This window comes from Macaca fascicularis, chromosome 2, assembly GCF_037993035.2.
Source record: "Macaca fascicularis isolate 582-1 chromosome 2, T2T-MFA8v1.1".
Classification (NCBI taxonomy): domain Eukaryota; kingdom Metazoa; phylum Chordata; class Mammalia; order Primates; family Cercopithecidae; genus Macaca; species Macaca fascicularis.
The window spans coordinates 41,723,459-41,742,712 of NC_088376.1; the positions used below are offsets into that span (position 1 = coordinate 41,723,459).

General features: G+C 44.0%; 1 pseudogene; it reads right to left on the reverse strand.

The window, feature by feature from the left end:
* Positions 1-13,442: 13,442 nt before the first annotated feature.
* LOC123571708 (ATP synthase F(0) complex subunit C1, mitochondrial-like) lies at positions 13,443-14,704 on the reverse strand (annotated as a pseudogene).
* Between the last annotated feature and the right edge of the window lie 4,550 nt (positions 14,705-19,254).

Genomic DNA, 19,254 nt, shown 5'->3' on the forward strand with positions numbered 1-19,254 from the left:
TCCACTTTCCTCAGCCTCCCAAAGTGTTGGGATTACAGGCATGAGCCACCATGCCCAGCCCAAATATATATATATAAATTTTTTTTTTTTTTGAGATGGAGTTTCACTCTTGTCACCTAGGCTGGAGTGCAATGGCTCAATCTTGGCTCACTGAAACCTCCACCTCCCGGGTTCAAGTGATTCTCCTATCTCAGCCTCCTGAGTAGCTGGGATTACAGGTGCCCGCCACCACCCCCATCTAATTTTTTTTTGAGATGGAGTTTTGTTCTTATTGCCCAGGCTGGAGTGCAATGGCTCGATCTCGGCTCACTGCAACCTCCACCTCCTGGGTTCAAGGGATTCTCCTGCCTCATCCTCTCAAATAGCTGGGATTACAGGCCTGCACCACCATACCTGGCTAATTTTGTATTTTTATTAGATATGGGGTTTCTCCATGTTGGTCAGGCTGGTCTTGAACTCCCGACCTCAGGTGATCCACCCGCCTCAGCCTCCCAAAGTGTTAGGATTATAGGTGTGAGCCACCACGCCTGGCCTAATTTTTGTATTTTTAGTACAGATGGGGTTTCTCCATGCTGGTCTCGAACTCCTGACATCAGGTGATCCACCCCTCTTTGCTAGGGTTACAGGCATGAGCCACTGCTTGAATTTCTTAATTTTCTTTCTTTCTTTCTTTCTTTCTTTCTTTCTTTCTTTCTTTCTTTCTTTCTTTCTTTCTTTCTTTCTTTCTTTCTCTTTCTTTCTTTCTCTTTCTTTCTTTCTCTTTCTTTCTTTCTTTCTTTCTTTCTTTCTTTCTTTCTTTCTTTCTTTCTTTCTTTCTTCCTTCCTTCCTTCCTTCCTTCCTTTCTCTTTCTTTCTTTCTTTCTTTCTTTCTTTCTTTCTTTCTTTCTTTCTTTCTTTCTTTCTTTCTTTCTCTTTCTTTGTCTTTCTTTCTTTCTCTCTCTCTCTTTCTTTTCTTTTTTTTTTTTCCTTTTTTTAACAGAATCTCTCTCTGTTGCCCAGGCTAGAGTGCAGTAGCACCATCTCAGCTCACTGAAACCTCCACCTCCCAGGTTCAAGCAATCTTGTGCCTCAGCCTCCTGAGTAGCTGCGACTACAGGCGTGCCACCAAGCCTGGCTAATTTTTTGTATTTTTTGTAGAGACAGGGTTTCACCATGTTGGCCAGGCTGGTCTCGAACTCCTGAGCTCAGGCAACCTGCCTGTCTCAGGCCTCCCAAAGTGCTAGTATTACAGGTATGAGGCACTGTGCCTGGCCCATTAACATTTTCTTTTATAGCTTCTTTTTTTTTTTATTTATTTGTGTGTTTGCTTTACCATACTGAGGAAAGCTTGTCCACAGCAAGATTGTTTATATATATATATATATATATATAAAATATATATATAAAAAAAATATATATATATTATATATATATATATATATATATAAAAATTACTCGCCTGGCGTGGTGGCTCATGCCTGTAATCCCAGTAATTTGGGAGGCTGAGGTGGGTGCATCACCTACCTCGGAGTTCAAGACCAGCCTGAACAACATGGAGAAACCCCGTCTCTACTAAAAATACAAAATTAGCTGGGCGTGATGGCACATGCCTGTAACCCCAGCTACTCTGGGAGGCTGAGGCAGGAAAATCGTTTGAACTCTGGAGGTGGAGGTTGCAGTGAGCCGAGATCGCACCATTGCACTCCAGCCTGGCCAACAAGAGCAAAACTCTGTCTCAAAAAAAAAAAAAAAATTCGCCCATGTTTTTGTCTAGTACTTTTGTGCTTTCACTTTTCATATTTCAATCTTTCCTCCATGTAGAAAGTAAAAAAGTTCCTCTTTAAACTTTCTCTTCTTGTTAAGGAATAAATCATAAGTGTTAGAAATAATAGTTTTTTTTTTTTAAAGACTAACTTCCTTTAAGCCTCCTTACTTTATGCTAATAACTTTTAGTTAGGCTCTATCCTATGTAGCTGTTAAACATGCTCACAGGCACGTAGTACATTCTATGTCTTAACCAAATTATTTAACCAAATTATTTGTGCTGAACATGCTCACAGGCACGTTCCAGCTCGCAGCCTGTGCCCCTTCCCTGTCTGGCATAAGCAACTTCCTCTTTTCCTTTGTCTTTCCATTACTTTTACCTATTTAGAAAAGTTTTAAACTGGTAGCCAATCGGGTTTTAGTTTAGATTGTGTGGTCTGGCTCCAGCCAATGGAGACAGGACACAGTACAGGGACAAACTGCGTAAGGAATAAAAATTGCTTCCCACCTTTGTTCGGGTGTGTTTTCGCCATTATACCATCTGCAATGAACACCCTTTCTGCAGAAAGTAAAGATTGCCTTGCTAAGAGGATTAAATTTATGTTCAAGTGCTATTTCTTTGTGGCACCAGGGAACGAGCATTTACATATAACACTCTGTAAGTAGTTTATTTTGATACAAAGCATGAAGTGTTGATCTAATTTACTTTTTTTCTAGATGGCTTTCCAGATTTCCCACCTTTTATTGAATAATCCATCTTTTTCTGCTGAAATAAAATATCACCTTCATAATATATTAAATTTATTTATTTATTTTTGAGTTGGAGTCTTGCTCTGTTGCCTAGGCTGGTGTGCAGTGGTGCAATCTCGGCTCACTGCAACCTCCACTTCCTGGGTTCAAGCAATTCTCCTGCCTCAGCCTCTGGAGTAGCTGGGATTACAGGCATGAGCCACCATGCCCAGCTATTTTTTATATTTTTAGTAGAGATAGGGTTTTGCCATGTTGGCCATGCTGGTCTTGCTTGAACTGCTGACCTCAGGTGATCTGCCCACCTTGGCCTCCCAAAGTGCTGGGATTATAGGCATGAGCCACTGTGCCCAGCCTATACCCTAGTATTTTAATAGGCAGGATAATTGCTTGAGGCCAGTAGTTCTAGACAAGCCTGTGCAATATAGTGAGACCCTGTCTCTACAAAAAAAATTTTAAAAAGTTAGCTGGGCGTGGTGGTGTGAGCCTGTAGTTTCAGCTACTTGGGAGGCTGAGGTAGGAGGGTCACTGGAGCCCAGGAATTTGAGGCCACAGCGAGCTATGATTGCACCACTACACTCAGGGCATCTGTAGGATAATTGCTTGTAGGAGATTTCAGCCTGGTCTATAGAGCAAAACTTAAAAATTTTTTAAAAATATTTTAATCTTGACTATATTAAATATATAATTTCTTATGAATTGACATATTTATAATATTGAGTCTTCTCAGCCAATATGCATATTTTCCTCCTCCTACCAATTTTTTTTTTTTTTAACAGGGTTTTGCTCTGTTTCCCAGACTGGAGCACAGTGACGCTATCACAACTCACTGCAGCCTCGACCTCCTGGGCTCAGGCAATTCTCCTGCCTCAGCCTACTGTGTAGCTAGGACCACAGGCGTGTGCCACCACACCCAGCTAATTTTTTAAATTTTTTGTTGAGGCGGGATCTCACTTTGTTACCCAGGTTGTTCTTGAACTCCCAGGTTCCAGTGATCCTCCCACTTTGGCCTCCCAAAAAGTGCTGGGATTCCAGGAATGAGTCACTGTGCCTAGCCCAGCTTGTTTCTTAAAAATTTATTTTTATTTTTAAATTAAACAACCTTTTTTTTGTGTGTGTATGTGTGAAGTCAAGTTCTCACTATGTTGCCCAGGCTGGTCTCAAACTCCTGGGCTCAAATGATCTGCCCACCTTGGCCTCCCAAAGTGTTGGGATCACAGGCATGAGCCACTGTGCCCAGCCTGTTTTACTCTCTTTTTTTTCATTCTCTTCTATTCCCAGATCCTTTATACAGTGCCCTGCACATTACATATAGGCACTCAATAAGTATTTGTTTAATGAATAAGTGAATGGGCTCCCTACTCTAGCTCTTACGGTACTTTTTTTACGACCTCAGTTCTCACGTTCTAAGGTAACATATCTTCACTTATGTATATCTCACAACCAGACTTCTTAGTCCAATCAAAGGGATTCGGGAGCTGTTACTTGGCCAGTTATGACTCCTGCTAACTGCCCTGTCTCCCACTTTGCCTCCTGGCCGCAGAGACACCATGGGACCTTATCTACCCTCTTGCAGAATTCAGATACACTGTGTCTCTAGTATTCTCGGAAACCATCCAGTTTAGTAACCCTATCAAAAACGGAAATGAGTTTAGCCTGGCAGGAAATGAGGTCAGTTTGGCAACTGATAGTGAAACATTGAACAATGTAGGAGTTAGTGGTAGTTTGAGTTAATGCAAGTCATGTTGCAAGGAAGTGAAATAAGAAGATCAAATGGGCTGTGAGCTGTGCAGGGTAATTTGGGCTGAAAGAGGGAAGACCCCTGTAAACCAATGATTGCTTGCTTTGTGTGTACCTGGGGCAGGTGAGTGCATAGTGGAGGACTTCTGAGTCCTCCCAACCTAGATACAGATCTCCCAGGGCATCTATAGGAGAACAGCTTTGGCTAAAATCAATTAGCGCCATATATTGGGCCTTTCATGCCCTGTGTTAAACATTGGTTATCTCTAGTCCTCCCAGTATCCGCGCTAAATGGGTAATAGTATCCATTTCACAAAGAATGATACTGAAGTTTAAATTACTAAAGGATCTGCCCAAGGTCACAGAGTGCAGATCTAGAGCTTTAATGAATTCCTTTCCAAGTAGACATTGGTGTGAATCTATCTACTGGGCTATACAATGTGTGATCAATTCTGAAATATTACATTTAAGTCTTTGGAATTATTCTTGTTAATGGACCACATAACAGAAATAGAAGGGGGTCAGGCGCAGTGGCTCATGCCTGTAATCCCAGCACTCTGGGAGGCTGAGATGGGCAGATCACCTGAGGTCAGGAGTTTGAAACTAGCCTGACCAACACGGAAAAACTCCGTCTCTACTAAAAATACAAAATCAGCCGGGCATGGTGGCGCATGCCTGTAATCCCAGCCACTCAGGACACCGAGGTTGTGGTGAGCCGAGGTAGCGCCATTGCACTCTGGCCTGGGCAACAATAGTGAGACTCCGTCTCAAAAAAAAAAAAAAAAAGAAGTAGAAGGGAAGAGTCAATGTAGAACTACAGAAAAAAATGTATGATGGATGTAGGATGGTTATCAAAGTTGATCAGCATGTTCAAATTTTCATGTGTCATTTTCCATCAAAAGCTAATAAGCATAAAAGCTAGTCAACAGAATATACCCACAAATGAAAATAATGATGCTGCTGATGTAGATGAGGGATACAGTTGTGCTCATTAACCTCCTGTTTTATCTACATCTTTCCTAAATTTATGGAAACAATGATGCATTTATAACCAGAAAGAACAGAAGCCAATTAGAATTATGATTCCACGTGGAAGACGTTTAATATTTTAATTGCAGGCTCATGTCTTCTCATTTCTTCTGGACATTCCCTCCTGTCCCTCCCTAGACCCCCAGTTCTGCACCAGGATGTTTGAATTGATACTAAGGGAAAGAGTGCAGTTCTTCTTGGGTGGGGTAGTTGGGAGATGTGGTCTGAAAACTGCCAACAGTTATTCTTCCATTCACTTGTAGGAACTTGTCTGAGGGAGAGCAGAGTTGATATCTAGAGACTCACAGACAAGAAAAGAAAGTGGAGGGGGGGTGGGGAAGAGAGAGAGCCAGACTTAGCTCCAGTTGACCTTGAGGCTCTTTCTGCGGTTTGTCTAAGCTAGTTGACTTGGATTTCTTTCACTTGCAGCCACCGGCCTTCTATGGGCTGTTTGTGGCTCACCCCCTTGATCTGCCTACTCTGTGTGTGTTGATATTGGTGTGTGAGTCTCCACTCATTCTTTCTTGGAGTCTCCCTCCTTGCCAGTTTCCTTTCCTACCAGCAATGTGTTTTTGGAAACTGTAAATTTTAATACTTACTTGGCTGAAATAAGGTTAATTCTACATTTTAAGTTGATCTCTCTCTCTTTTTTTTTTTTTTTTTTTGAAACAAGGTCTCACTCTGTTGCTCGGGCTGGAGTGTAGTAGAGTGATCGCTGCTCACTGCAGCCTCATCCTCCTGGGATCAAGTGATCCTCCCACTTCTGCCTCCCCAGTAGTTGGGACTACAGGAGCACGCCACTACACCTGGCTAATTTTTTAATTTCATTTTTTTGTGGAGATGGGGCTGTCATCATGTTGTCCAGGCTTGTCTCAAACTCCTGACCTCAAGTGATTCTCCCACCTCAGCCTTCCAAAGTGCTGGGATTACAGTCGTGAGCCACTGTGCCCGGCCAGGGAGAGTACATTTCTGTTGGAAGGATCCTCCAAGGACATCTGCAGTTTCTTTAATGTGAGGACAGATACCTGTATTAATTAATTTGTGCTCAGGAACTATTTTTTCACTAAAAGGCGAATATAAAAGTAATTTGCCATAAAATTATCACACAATGCACTTCAAAACCAAATATATTCATGGAGTCATTATTTTAGATTATTTGTGCCTTCTGTCCACTCCCTTGGTGGGAATGATCAGATTTGACTACAGAAACTCAATACCTTCGCCACCAACCATAAACATTGGTGGCACTCCTTGTATAGTAGGAGAACTGAGGGTGTAAAGAGGTGGCAGTTTCCTGGCCTCATAGAGACCTTGGCCATTCCAAAGATTAATCTTTTTTTTATTTTTTGAGATGATGTCTCGCTCTGCCGCCAGGCTGGAGTACAGTGGCATAATCTCAGCTCACTGCAATCTCCATCTCCTGGGTTCAAGTGATTCTCCTGCCTCAGCCTCCCAAATATCTGGGATTACAGGCACAAGCCACCACACCAGGCTAACTCTTGTATTTTTAGTAGAAACGGAGTTTCACCATGTTGGCTAGGCTGGTCTCGAACTCCTGACCACAAGTGATCCACCCGCCTTGGCCTCCCAAATTGCTGGGATTACAGGCATGAGCCACAGTGCCCGGCCTCAAAGATGAATCTTATTGCCAAAGTTTTTTATTTATAAGTCAGCATCTGTTTGCTAAAGGAGCTTTCTGGGGCTCAAGCAATCCTCCCACCTCAGCCCCTCGAGTAGCTGGGACTACAGGTACAGGCCACCACGCTTTATTATTATCATTATTTTTAAATGTTTTTGTAGAGATGGGATTTCCTTATGTTGCCCAGGCTGGTCTCAAACTCCTGGGGTCAAGCAATACTTTCACCTGGGCCTTCCAAAGTGCTAGGATTATAGGTGTGAGCCACCACACTCAGCCTTCTTCTTGACTCTTATACACCAAATATTTTGCTTGCTCTGTTTTGAGATGCGATCTTGCTATGCTGCCCAGGCTGATCTCAAATTTCTGGGCTCAAGCAATCCTCCTCCCTTGGCCTCCCAAGTAGCTGGGATTATAGGCATATGCCACTGTGCCTGCTTTACACTCAATGTTATAATTTATCAATGGATTCTTTTTTATTTTTATTTTTTGAGGAGAGAGATGGAATCACACTAATTTGTGCAGACTGGTCTCAAACTCCTGGCCCTAAGCGATCCTCCTGCCTTATCCCTCTCAAAGTGCAGGGATTACAGGTGTGAGTCACTGCACCTGGCCTATCAATGGATTCTTTTTTTTGTTGTTGTTGAGATGGAGTCTCGCTCTGTCGCCCAGGCTGGAGTGCAGTGGCCGGATCTCAGCTCACTGCAAGCTCTGCCTCCCGGGTTGACGCCATTCTCCTGCCTCAGTCTCCCGAGTAGCTGGGACTACAGGCGCCTGCCACCTCGCTCGGGTAGTTTCTTTGTATTTTTTGGTAGAGACAGGGTTTCACCGTGTTAGCCAGGATGGTCTCGATCTCCTGACCTCGTGATCCACCCGTCTCGGCCTCCAAAAGTGCTGGGATTACAAGCTTGAGCCACCACGCCCGGCTCAATGGATTCTTATCCCATTCTTTTTTTTTTTTTTTTTTTTTTTTTTTTTGAGACGGAGTCTCGCTCTGTCACCCAGGCTGGAGTGCAGTGGCCGGATCTCAGCTCACTGCAAGCTCCTCCTCTCGGGTTCACGCCATTCTCCTGCCTCAGCCTCCCGAGTAGCTGGGACTACAGGCGCCTGCCACCTCGCCCGGCTAAGTTTTTGTATTTTTAGTAGAGACAGGGTTTCACTGTGTTACCCAGGATGGTCTCGATCTCCTGACCTCGTGATCCGCCCGTCTCGGCCTCCCAAAGTGCTGGGATTACAGGCTTGAGCCACCGCGCCCGGCCGGATTCTTATCCCATTCTATGCAGGATCCCGACTGGATTAAATTCAGATACTAATCCATCTGGTGGCTGTTGCCCTACATGCCAGAGCCCTGTCACCTATGCGTCAGGCTCTGCTCGTCAGTTGTGCTGGTGCTGTTCTGTGCAGGTGTGGCTGGGACCTGGGAGGATGCTGCAAATAGATTTCAGATTGAGACCCATGCCCAAGCTTGACCTGCTCCTATTGCTCATTGTTCAAGTTTAAGGGAGCATTGTTTAAACTCCTTTCTAAACCAGCAGTGTGAATTTCGCCTTGGTGTCTAAGTCAACACTCTCGTATTGGACTAGGCTCAAGATATTCCTGACTGGGTTTCAGTTCCAGGAGAACTCCCTCTTTCCAGCACAGACTGCCTTGCCACCCAGACAGCGGGATCAAAGTTCAGTCAGTGTGACTGAACTAATTTGTGATTATATTTTAGAGATGGGGTTTCACCATATTGGCCAGGCTGGTCTCAAACTCCTGATCTTGTGATCCACCCACCTTGGCCTCCCAAAGTGCTGGGATTACAGGTGTGAGCCATTGCGCCCGGCCGTTACACCTGTCTAATTTTTGTATTTTTAGTTAAGGTGGGGTTTCACCACGTTGGCCAGGCTTGTGTCGAACTCCTGGCCTCAAGCTATCTGCCCACTTTGGCCTCCCAACATGCAGGGATTACAGGTATGAGCCACTGCACCTGGCCTCATTCTTTTTTTCACTATCTTCCTGACATTCAATAGCTCATTCTTTGAAATTGCTGCTTAGGGCTGGGTGCGGTGGCTCAAGCCTGTAATCCCAGCACTTTGGGAGGCCGAGATGGGTGGATCACGAGGTCAGGAGATCGAGACTATCCTGGCTAACACGGTGAAACCCCGTCTCTACTAAAAAATACAAAAAACTAGCCGGGCGCAGTGGCGGGCGCCTGTAGTCCCAGCTACTCGGGAGGCTGAGGCAGGAGAATGGCATAAACCCGGGAGGCGGAGCTTGCAGTGAGCTGAGATCTGGCCACTGCACTCCAGCCCAGGCGACAGAGCGAGACTCCGTCTAAAAAAAAAAAAAAAAAGAAATTGCTGCTTAGTCTTTTATAGCATGAATGTATTATAATTTGATTAAATTTCTTATTAATGAATATAGAGGTCATTCACAATCTTTTGTAATTACAGTCTATTCTGCATTTGAAATTATTGCATGTGCTTCCGGTATACATGTGTGTTTCTTCAGGACCAATTTAGAGAAGTAGAAGTTATGGGCCCAAGGTATATGCACTTAAATTCTGGATATAACATGCTAAATTGCTTTTCCAAAGGCCCACTAATTTATTTTCTGCTCAACAATAAGAAACATTGATCATTCTTCCACAGCTTGCCAGTAGTAAATATTACTATATTTAAAAATTCTTGATAATTCTACTTGCCCTGATGATATTATGTTGTTTTAATTCACATTTCTCTTTTTTTTCTTAGATGGAGCCTCGCTCTGTGGCTAGGCTGGAGTGCAGTGGCACGATCTTGGCTCACTGCAACCTCAGCCTCCCAGGTTCAAGTGATTGTCCTGCCTCAGCCTCCCAAGTAGCTGGGATTACAAGTGTGTGCTACCACACCCAACTATTTTTTTTATTTTTTTATTTTTTATATGGAGTTTCGCATTTTTTGCCCAGGCTGGAGTGAGCCACCGCAGCCAGCCTTTGCTTTTCTTTTTCTTTCAGACAGGGTCTCCCTGTGTTGCTCGGGCTGGAGTGTGGTGGTTTGATCATAGCTCACTGCAGCCTCAACCTCCTTGGCTCAAGCAATTCTACCTCAGTCTCCTGAATAGCTGAGACTACAGATGCATGTCACCATGTCTGGCTAATTTTTTAATTTTTTATAGAGATAGAGTTTCATTATATTGCCCAGGCTGGAAAAAATCCATCTTTATTATAAACTAAAAATATTTTCATATATAAAAGAATATGTTTTTGGATTTTCTATTCATTTCCATTCATTTATTTATTCATGCAATGATATCATATTGTGTAGATTACTATTGCTTTTTACTATGATTTGCTATCTGCTAAGGCAATTTGCTTCATTATTGATTATTTTCCAAAATGTTCTTTGCTGTGCGCACACATTTTCAATTCAACCTTGAGAATCACATAAGCTTGAGGATGACCATATGATAATTCCAAGAAATGTCAAAAAAGCATCTGATGAGCCGGGCGCAGTGGCTCACGCCTGTAATCCCAGCACTTTGGGAGGCTGAGGTGGGCGGATCACGAGGTCTGGAGTTTGAGACCATCTTGGGCAACATGGTGAAACCTCATCTCTACTAAAAATACAAAAAGTGAGCCGGGCGTAGTGGCACGCGCCTATAGTCCCAGCTACTTGGGAGGCAAGAGAATCGCTTGAACCTGGGAGGTGGAGGTTGCAGTAAGCCCAGATCGTGCCACTGCACTCTAGCCTAGTGACAGCAAGACTCTGTCTCAAAAAAAAAAAAAAAAAAAAAAGCATCTGATGAAATTGAACATCTGTAATATGAAATATTATGCAATTGTTTTACTAAAAAAAAAGAACAAGAAAAAGAAACAAAAACACAGGTCTTGAAGGATACACATGTAACTCTGCTGATTTTTGTATCAGGAGAGGAATAGGAGTTTACGTTTACAGCTGTAGTAGCTACTGTGGTGTGTTGTCTAGGTGCCCCTCTTTAGTACAAACCACTTATTCTAGTTGCCAGGAATGTTGCCTGCTGACAGCTTACTGTATAGTGCCTCCCCAGACTGCAATTTTAGTTGTGTGTAGCTGCTTTGCCAAGTTTAAGTTCCTGCCTAAGGATAGATTGCATCCAATGACTGATTATTATGGGATATAAATGCATCTCCCCTTTGCCTCAGTTTGGGACAATTCTGAATGGCCATCCTAGCTTCAGAGCTCCCTGAAGGATTGCTGAAGCCTCTGTCGCAACTGCATCACAGCCTAACTTCTCTCTGTGCCAGAGCTTGCTTTTCTCACTGCTTTACACATGTTTCTGAGAGCACTTGCCAATGAACCACCTGCACACAAGTTTGTTCCAGAGTCTACTTCCTGGGGTTCCTGGCCTACAATGGGCAATAAATGATTGGGTGGTGAGGAGAGATGAGTTTTTCACATTTTGCTGTCTTAAGTAAACTTGAATAATTTTTAATCATCTATTATATTTTATTTATTTATTTATTTATTTATTTGAGACAAAGTTTCGCTCTTGCCCAGGCTGGATGGAGTGCAATGGCACAGTCTCGGCTCACTGCAACCTCTGCCTTCCAGATTCAAGTGATTCTCCTGCCTCAGCTTCCCGAATAGCTGGGATTACAGGGGCCCCACCACCACACATGCCAATTTTTTTTTTTTTTTTTTTTTTTTTTTTTTTTAGACAGAGTCTTGCTGTGACGCCCAGTCTGGAGTGCAATGGTGAGATTTCAGCTCACTACGACCTCTGCCTTCCAGGTTCAAGCGATTCTCCTGCCTCAGCCTCCCGAGTAGCTGGGACTGCAGGCACGGGCCATCATGCCTGGCTAATTTTTGTATTTTTAGTAGAGATGGGAGTTTCACCATGTTGGCCAGGGTTGTCTCAAACTCCTGACCTCGGGTGATCCACCTGCCTCAGCCTCCCAAGGTACTGGGATTACAGACGTGAGCCACCATGCTTGGCCCTAATTTTTGTGTTTTTAGTAGAGATGGGGTTTCACCATGTTGGCCAGGCTGATCTTGAATTCCTGACCTCAGGCGATATGCCTGCTTTGGCCTCCCAAAGGGCTGGGATTACAGGTGTGAGCCACTATGCCCAGCCTATTATATCTGTTATATCACTTTAAATTTGTGTTTATCTTTTTTTTGAGACGTTGTCTTGCTGTGTTGCCCAGGCTGAAGTCCAATGGCATGATCACAGTCACTGCAGCCTCAGCCTCCTGGGCTCATGTAATCCTCCTACCTCAGCCTCCCAAGCAGCTGGTACTACAGGTGCCGCCACCATACCTGGCTAATTTTTGTATTTTTTTTTGTAGAGATGGGGTTTCGCTATGTTACCCAGCCTAGGTGCTTAAATATTACCAACAAGTAGAAAACATGACAACGTTGTAGTAACTTTTTAATTTTAATTTGAAATTTTTATTTTTAATTAATTTAAATTTAAATTTAATTTTAATTTTTAATTTTTAATTTAATTTAATTTTATTATTATTACTATATATATATATATATTTTTTTTTTTTTTTTGAGATGGAGTCTCACTCTGTTGCCAGGATGGAGTGCAGTGGCATGATCTAGGCTCACTGCAACCTCTGCCTCCCAGGTTCAAGCAGTTCTCCTGCCTCACCCTCCTGAGTAGCTGGGACTCCAGGCACGCGCCACCATGGCCAGTTAATTTTTGTATTTTTAGTAAAGACAGGGTTTAGCATGTTGGCTAGGATGGTCTCGATCTCTCTCTCTCTTTTTTTTTTTTGAAATAGAGTCTCACTCTATCGCCTAGGCTCGAGTGCAATGGCACGATCTCAGCTCACTGCAACCTCTACCTCCTGGGTTCAAGTGAGTCTCCTGACTCAGCCTCCTGAGTAGCTGGGATTACAGGTATGCACCACCATGCCTGGCTAATTTTTTGTATTTTTAGTAGAGACGGAGTTTCACCATGCTAGCCAGGCTGGTCTCAAACTCCTGACCTCGTGATCCGCCTGCCTCGGCCTCCAAAAGTGCTGGGATTACCAGTGTGAGCAACCACGCCCAGCTGGTCTTGATCTCTTGACCTCACGATCCACCTGCTTTGGCCTCCTAAAGTGTTGGGATTACAGGCATGAGCCACTGTATTTTTTTTTTTTTTTAGGAGACAGGATCTCCCTATGTTTTGCAGGCTGGTCTGGAACTCCTGGGCTCAAGGGATCCTCCTGCCTCGGCCTCCTAAAGTGCTAGCATTACAGGCTTGAGACACCATGCATGATGCATGATGTATGTTGCAGAAACTTTTAAAAAAGAAATCCTCATGTCCTGCCCACATTCCCACTCAGCAATTGCACTACTGCAGTACAAGAATCATTTTATTTCTACATACTTCCCTTGAGCAGGGATCATATACAGTCATATTTTTGCCTGGCTTGCTGTGGTGGAAAGTTTTACATGGTAATGCAATCATTTGTCATAAAGGTGAATTTTTCACTCCTCTATAAAGATAACTAAAGAAAGCAAGGTATAGCTGAACCAGAACGGACATTCAGAAAACTCGGACAGCTGTTGTCCCAGCCTTGGGTCTAAAACAGGTTAACTTAGTTGTATCTTCTGAAAAAGGAAATTATTGGAGGAAGTTTGGTTAACATAACACAGCCTCTTAGCCAAAGCACCAGAACTGAAAACCAGGGTTCTAAGCTCTGGATTCCCAGTGCAGTATTCGTTCTACCAATAGAGTCGCCCCCACCCACCCCTTTAAAAAAAAAAAAAGAGGGAGAATCGTGTTTAGTGGTTAAACTTAGCACATGCCAGCACCAGGAATGTTATGGAGTCGTAGCACCTGGGGTGAGTAGGTGACCCCCATGGAGCTTCACATGGCGAAGGGGATGAGGAAGGTGACTGTCAAACAGAAGAGCCCCATGGCCTCAGACAGGGCAAAGCCCAGAATGGCATAGAAGAGCTGCTCCTTGAGAGATGGGCTCATGGCATAGCGAATGATCAAGCTGCCAAACACCATTCCTCTGCCAGCCCTTGAGCCAGTTACAATCATGGGCTGGGTGTGGTGGCTCACACCTGTAATCCCAGCACTTTGGGAGGCCCAGGCCAGCAGATTGCTTGAGTTAAAGAGTTCATGACCAGCCTGGGAACATTGCAGCACCCAGTCTCTACAAAATATTAAAAAATTAGCTGGATGTGGTGGCATGCATCTGTAGTCCCAGCTACAAAGGCGGCTGAGGTGGGAGGATCGCTTGAGCCCGGGAGGTTGAGGCCGTAGTGAACTGTGATTGTGCCATTGCACTCCAGTCTGGATGACAAAGTGAGACCCTATCTCAAACCAACCAACCAACTGTGATTGCCCCAGCATCAATAAACTTGGCTGCTGTGTCAATGTCCCAGGAGACAACACTGGTCTGGAACCCGTATCTGGCCACGTGGAGTGGGGAGCTGCTGTAGGAAGGCTATTTGGATAAATTATTTGGCCTATTCAGAAAGGAGGCAGACACAGACCTGAGTAAACTCCTAGTACTACAGCAGATCAGAGCCTGAGAAATGAGTAGTGCCCCAGCGGTCTGCATTTTTTCAGTCTGCGCTCCCACTTCCCTGCATCTCCAGCTTGGCCCACAGCATTCACTCTGCCCAAGGTGACTTAGAAGTTGCAGTTTTCTAAATGCTGATGTGTACTCTGATCAGAATCTTCCTCTGAGTGGGCACAGCAGGCTTCTGTTCCCTGGGGAGGGCAGAGGAATTCTTCTCCTTGGATGTAAAGAGACTGGAGAAATCTGCCCAAAGAATTAGCTGTGGTTCTTACTGCTCAGGAGTCTTCCTGGTTGCCCTAACTTTCCTCCAGAGTTCTATTTTCTTTCTTTTCTTTCTTATCTTTCTTTTTTTTTTTTTTTTGAGACGGAGTCTCGCTCTGTCGCCCAGGCTGGAGTGCAGTGGCGCTATCTCGGCTCATTGCAAGCTCCGCCTCCCGGGTTTACGCCATTCTCCTGCCTCAGCCTCCCGAGTAGCTGGGACTACAGGCGCCCGCCACCTCGCCCGGCTAATTTTTTTTTGTATTTTTAGTAGAGACGGGGTTTCATTGTGTTAGCCAGGATGGTCTCGATCTCCTGACCTCGTGATCCGCCCGTCTCGGCCTCCCAAAGTGCTGGGATTACAGGCTTGAGCCACCGCGCCCGGCCTCTTATCTTTCTTATCTTTCTTTTCTTTCTTTTCTCTTTCCTTCCTTCCTTCCTTCCTTCCTTCCTTCCTTCCTTCCTTCCTTCCTTCCTTCCTTCCTTCCTTCTCTCTCTCTCTCTCTCTCTCTCTCTCTCTCTCTCTCTCTCTCTCTCTTTCTTTCTTTCTTTCTTTCTTTCTTTCTTTCTTTCTTTCTTTCTTCTTTTGTTTTGAGACAGAGTCTTACTCTGTTGCCCAGGCTGGAGTGCAGTAGTCCGATCTTGACTCACTGCAACCTCTGCCTCCAGGGTTCAAGAGATTCTCCTGCCTCAGCCTCCTGAGTAGCTGGGATTACAGGCAGCCACCACGCCCAGCTAATTTTTGTATTTTTAGTAGAGACAGTGTTTCGCCAAGTGGGCCAGGCTGGTCTCGAACTGCTGACCTCAGGTGATCCACCCGCCTCGGCCTCCCAAGGTGCTAGGATTAAAGGTGTGAACCGCCGCGCCTGGTCCAGAGTTCTGTTTTCAAGTTTCTCTGTTCTCTGATCTTCATAAGCTGCTGGAGAACACGGTTCCACTAGTTATTCACACACATCCATAAAACTCCCCACTTAGGAGTCAGGATCTCAGGTTGGCCAATGAACAATGAACCACAAGTGGGGTGTTTGGAAACTTTCCTCAAAAATGAGGAACTTAAAAATTGAAGAGCCTGCGTTGGTTGTTCCAGGGCAATTGTCCTTTATTCTGACCCAAACAAACCTCATGCAGCTCTAAATTCAGAAAATAACACGTGTTGGTGAGAATGTGGAGAAATTGGAAACTTTATGCATTGTTGATGGGACTGTAAAATGGCACAGATCACTGTGGAAAATAGCATGGAAATTCCTTTAAAAAATTAAAACAAGAACAACTCTATGACCCAGCAATCTCACTTCTGGGTATATATCCAAAAGAATGGGAAGCAGGGCCTCAAAGAAATATTTGCACACCCTTGTTTATAGCAGCATTATTCACAATGGCCAAGAGGTGGAAGCAAACCAAGTGTCCATCAAAGGAAGAATGGATAAACAAAATGTAGTGTGTACATACAGTGAAATATGATTCAGCCTTAAAAAGGAAGGAAATCCTGTCACATGCTACAATATGAGTAAACCTTGAGTCATTTTGCTAAATGAAATAAGCCAGTCATGGCCAGGCACGGTGGCTCACGCCTGTAATCCCAGCACTTTGGGAGGCCGAGGTGGGCAGATCACGAGGTCAGGAGTTTGCAACCAGCCTGGCCAACATGGTGAAATCCCATCTTTATTAAAATACAAAAAAAAAAAAATTAGCCAGGCTTGGTGGCAGGTGACTATAATCCCAGCTACTCAGGAGGCTGAGGCAGGAGAATCGCTTGAACCAGGGAGGCAGAGGCTGCAGTGAGCCAAGATCACGCCACTACATTCCACCCTGGGCAACAGGGCAAGACTGTCTCAAAAAAAAAAAAAAAAAAGAAGTAAGTTAGTCACAAAAAGGCAAATATTGCATGATTTCGCTATCTAAAATACAATTTTGTTAAATTTTATTTATTTGTTTATTTATTTAATTAAATTTATAGAAACAGAAAGTTGAACAGTAGTTGCCGTCGGGTGGAGGAAGGAGGAACTGGGGAGTTGTTTAATGGGTACAGCGTTTTAGTTTTGCAATATGAAAAAGTTCTGGAGGCTGGGCATGGTGGCTCATACCTGTAATCACAGCACTTTGGAAGGCTGAGGAGGGCAGATCCCTTGAGCCCGGAAACAAGACCAGCCTGGGTCCCATGGTGAAACTCTGTCTCTACAAAAAATAAAAAATTACCTGGGTGTGGTGGTATGAGCCTGTAGTCCCAGCTACTCCGGAGGTTGAGGTAAGAGGATCACCTGAGCCCAGGGAGGAACTGCAGTGAGCCATGATAGCACCACTGCACTCCAACCTGGGCAACAGAGTGAGACCCTGTCTCAAAAAAAAAAAAAAAAAAAAAAGGTTCTGGAGATAAGTTGCACAACAATGTGAATACACTTAACAGCCTTAAACTGTATGTACACTTAAAAATGGATAAGATGATAAATTTTATGTTATGTGTTTTTTACAATTAAAATAAATCATTAAAAAACTAAATGAAAAGGTTAGCAAACAAATTAGATATAATTGAAGGGGAAATTAATAAACTAGAAGAACTACCAAAATTATTCAGAATATAGCACAGAGAAACAAAGAGATTTCAGGAAATATGCATGATACAATAATGATACAAGGAGAAGATCTAACATTTGGCTAACTAGGGTTCCAGAAGAAAAGAATAGAGAAAATGGACAGGTAACATTCAAAGAGAAAATGCCTGATAAATTTTCCAGAATTGCTGAAAAATATAAATCCTGTTTCTTTTTTTCTTTTTCTTTTTCCAATAAACCTTTTGCACTCCTAAAATCCTGTTTCAGAAATCACAATGGATCTCAAGAATGATAAAAATAATCCACACTTAGACTCCTCATAGAGAAGCTGCAGATCAAAGACAGGAAGATTACATTAAAAGCATCCAGAAAGCAATCAAGACGTATTTCAAGCCGGGTGTGGCAGCTCATGGCTGTAATCTGCTGAGGTGGGCAGATCACTTGAAGTCAGGAGTTCAACACCAGCCTGCCCAAGGTGTTGAAACCCTGTCTCTACTAAATATACAAAAAATTAGTCAGACATGGTGGTGCACGCCTGTAATCCCAGCTACCTGGGAGGCTGAGGCAGGAGAATTGCTTGAACCCAGGAGGCGGAGGTTGCAGTGAGCCAAGATGGCGCCATTGCACTCCAGCCTGGGCAACAAGAGCAAAAGTCTGTCCCAAAAAAGAAAAGAAAAGAAAATGGAGGAGGCTGTGTGTTTGCAGGAGCCAGGGGGTAAATGGAAACTTTCTGCTCAACTTTGCTGTAAACCTAAAACCGCTCTAAAAAATTAAATTTGGCCGGCTGCAGTGGCTCATGCCTGTAATCCCAGCACTTTGGGAGGCCAAGGCAGATGGATCACCTGTGGTTAGCAGTTCGAGACCAGCCTGGGCAACATGGTGAAACTCCGTCTCTACTAAAAATACAAAAATTACCTGGGTGTGGTGGCAGGCTCCTGTAATCCCAGCTACTCCGGAAGCTAAGGCAGGAAAATCGCTTGAACCTGGGAGGTGGAGGTTGCAGTGAGCGGAGATCATGCCACTCCACTCCAGCCTGGGCAACAAGAGCAAAACTGTCTCAAAAAAAAAAAAAAAAATTAAATTTATTTGGAAAAAACAAAAAACCTCAAGGCAAAAAAAGACATGTAGAGAAAAAAATATAATGAACACAAATAAGCAACAAAGTAATAATAATTACATGGACAGGAAACATCTTAATTGAAACAAAACAAGACATTTTTCAAAAAAAAAATACACTTCATGAGGAATTTGAAGTTAGCTATTGCTAGGTATGGTCATGCCCTATTTCCTACTCTCTTTCTCCCTACCCTCTGTTTGTCTTCATTAATTTTTTTTTTTTTTTTTTTGAGATGCAGTCTAGCTATGTCACCCAGGCTGGAGTGCAGTGGTATGATCTCAGTTCACTGCACCTCTGCCTCCCAGCTTCAAGCAATTCTCCTGCCTCAGCCTCCGGATTAGCTGGGATTACAGATGTGCACCACCGTGCCCATCTATTTTTTGTAGAGATGGGATTTTATCATGTTGGCCAGGCTGGTCTTGAACCCCTGACCTCAAGTGATCTGCCCAACTTGGCCTCCCAAAATGCTGGGATTCCAGGCATGAGCCACTGCCCCCCCCGGCTGTTTGTCTTCATCAATATGAATGACAGCTTTTATTCTGTAACTAGGAGAAGAGAGAGACTGAGATGAAGAAAGAGAGGGGAAAGGAATTTTGTTGAAGGAAGAAAGGGTATTTGGCTTTTAATACTGATATTGACCTGGAGAGGAAAGGGGTCTAGAAAGGCCCCTGCTTCATTATCATTTGGGGTTGGAGTGGGGGTGGAGGGAGTATGGTAAAATTGTTCCCACAGCAAGCCTCTATGGGGCAGAAGACCACCAGAGACACTTTCAATGATGGTGCCCATCTGTAAAAGATCTTAGAAGCATGGCCGGGCGCGGTGGCTCAAGCCTGTAATCCCAGCACTTTGGGAGGCCGAGGCGGGTGGATCACGAGGTCAGGAGATCAAGACCATCCTGGCTAACATGGTGAAACCCCGTCTCTATTAAAAATATAAAAAACTAGCCGGGCGTGGTGGC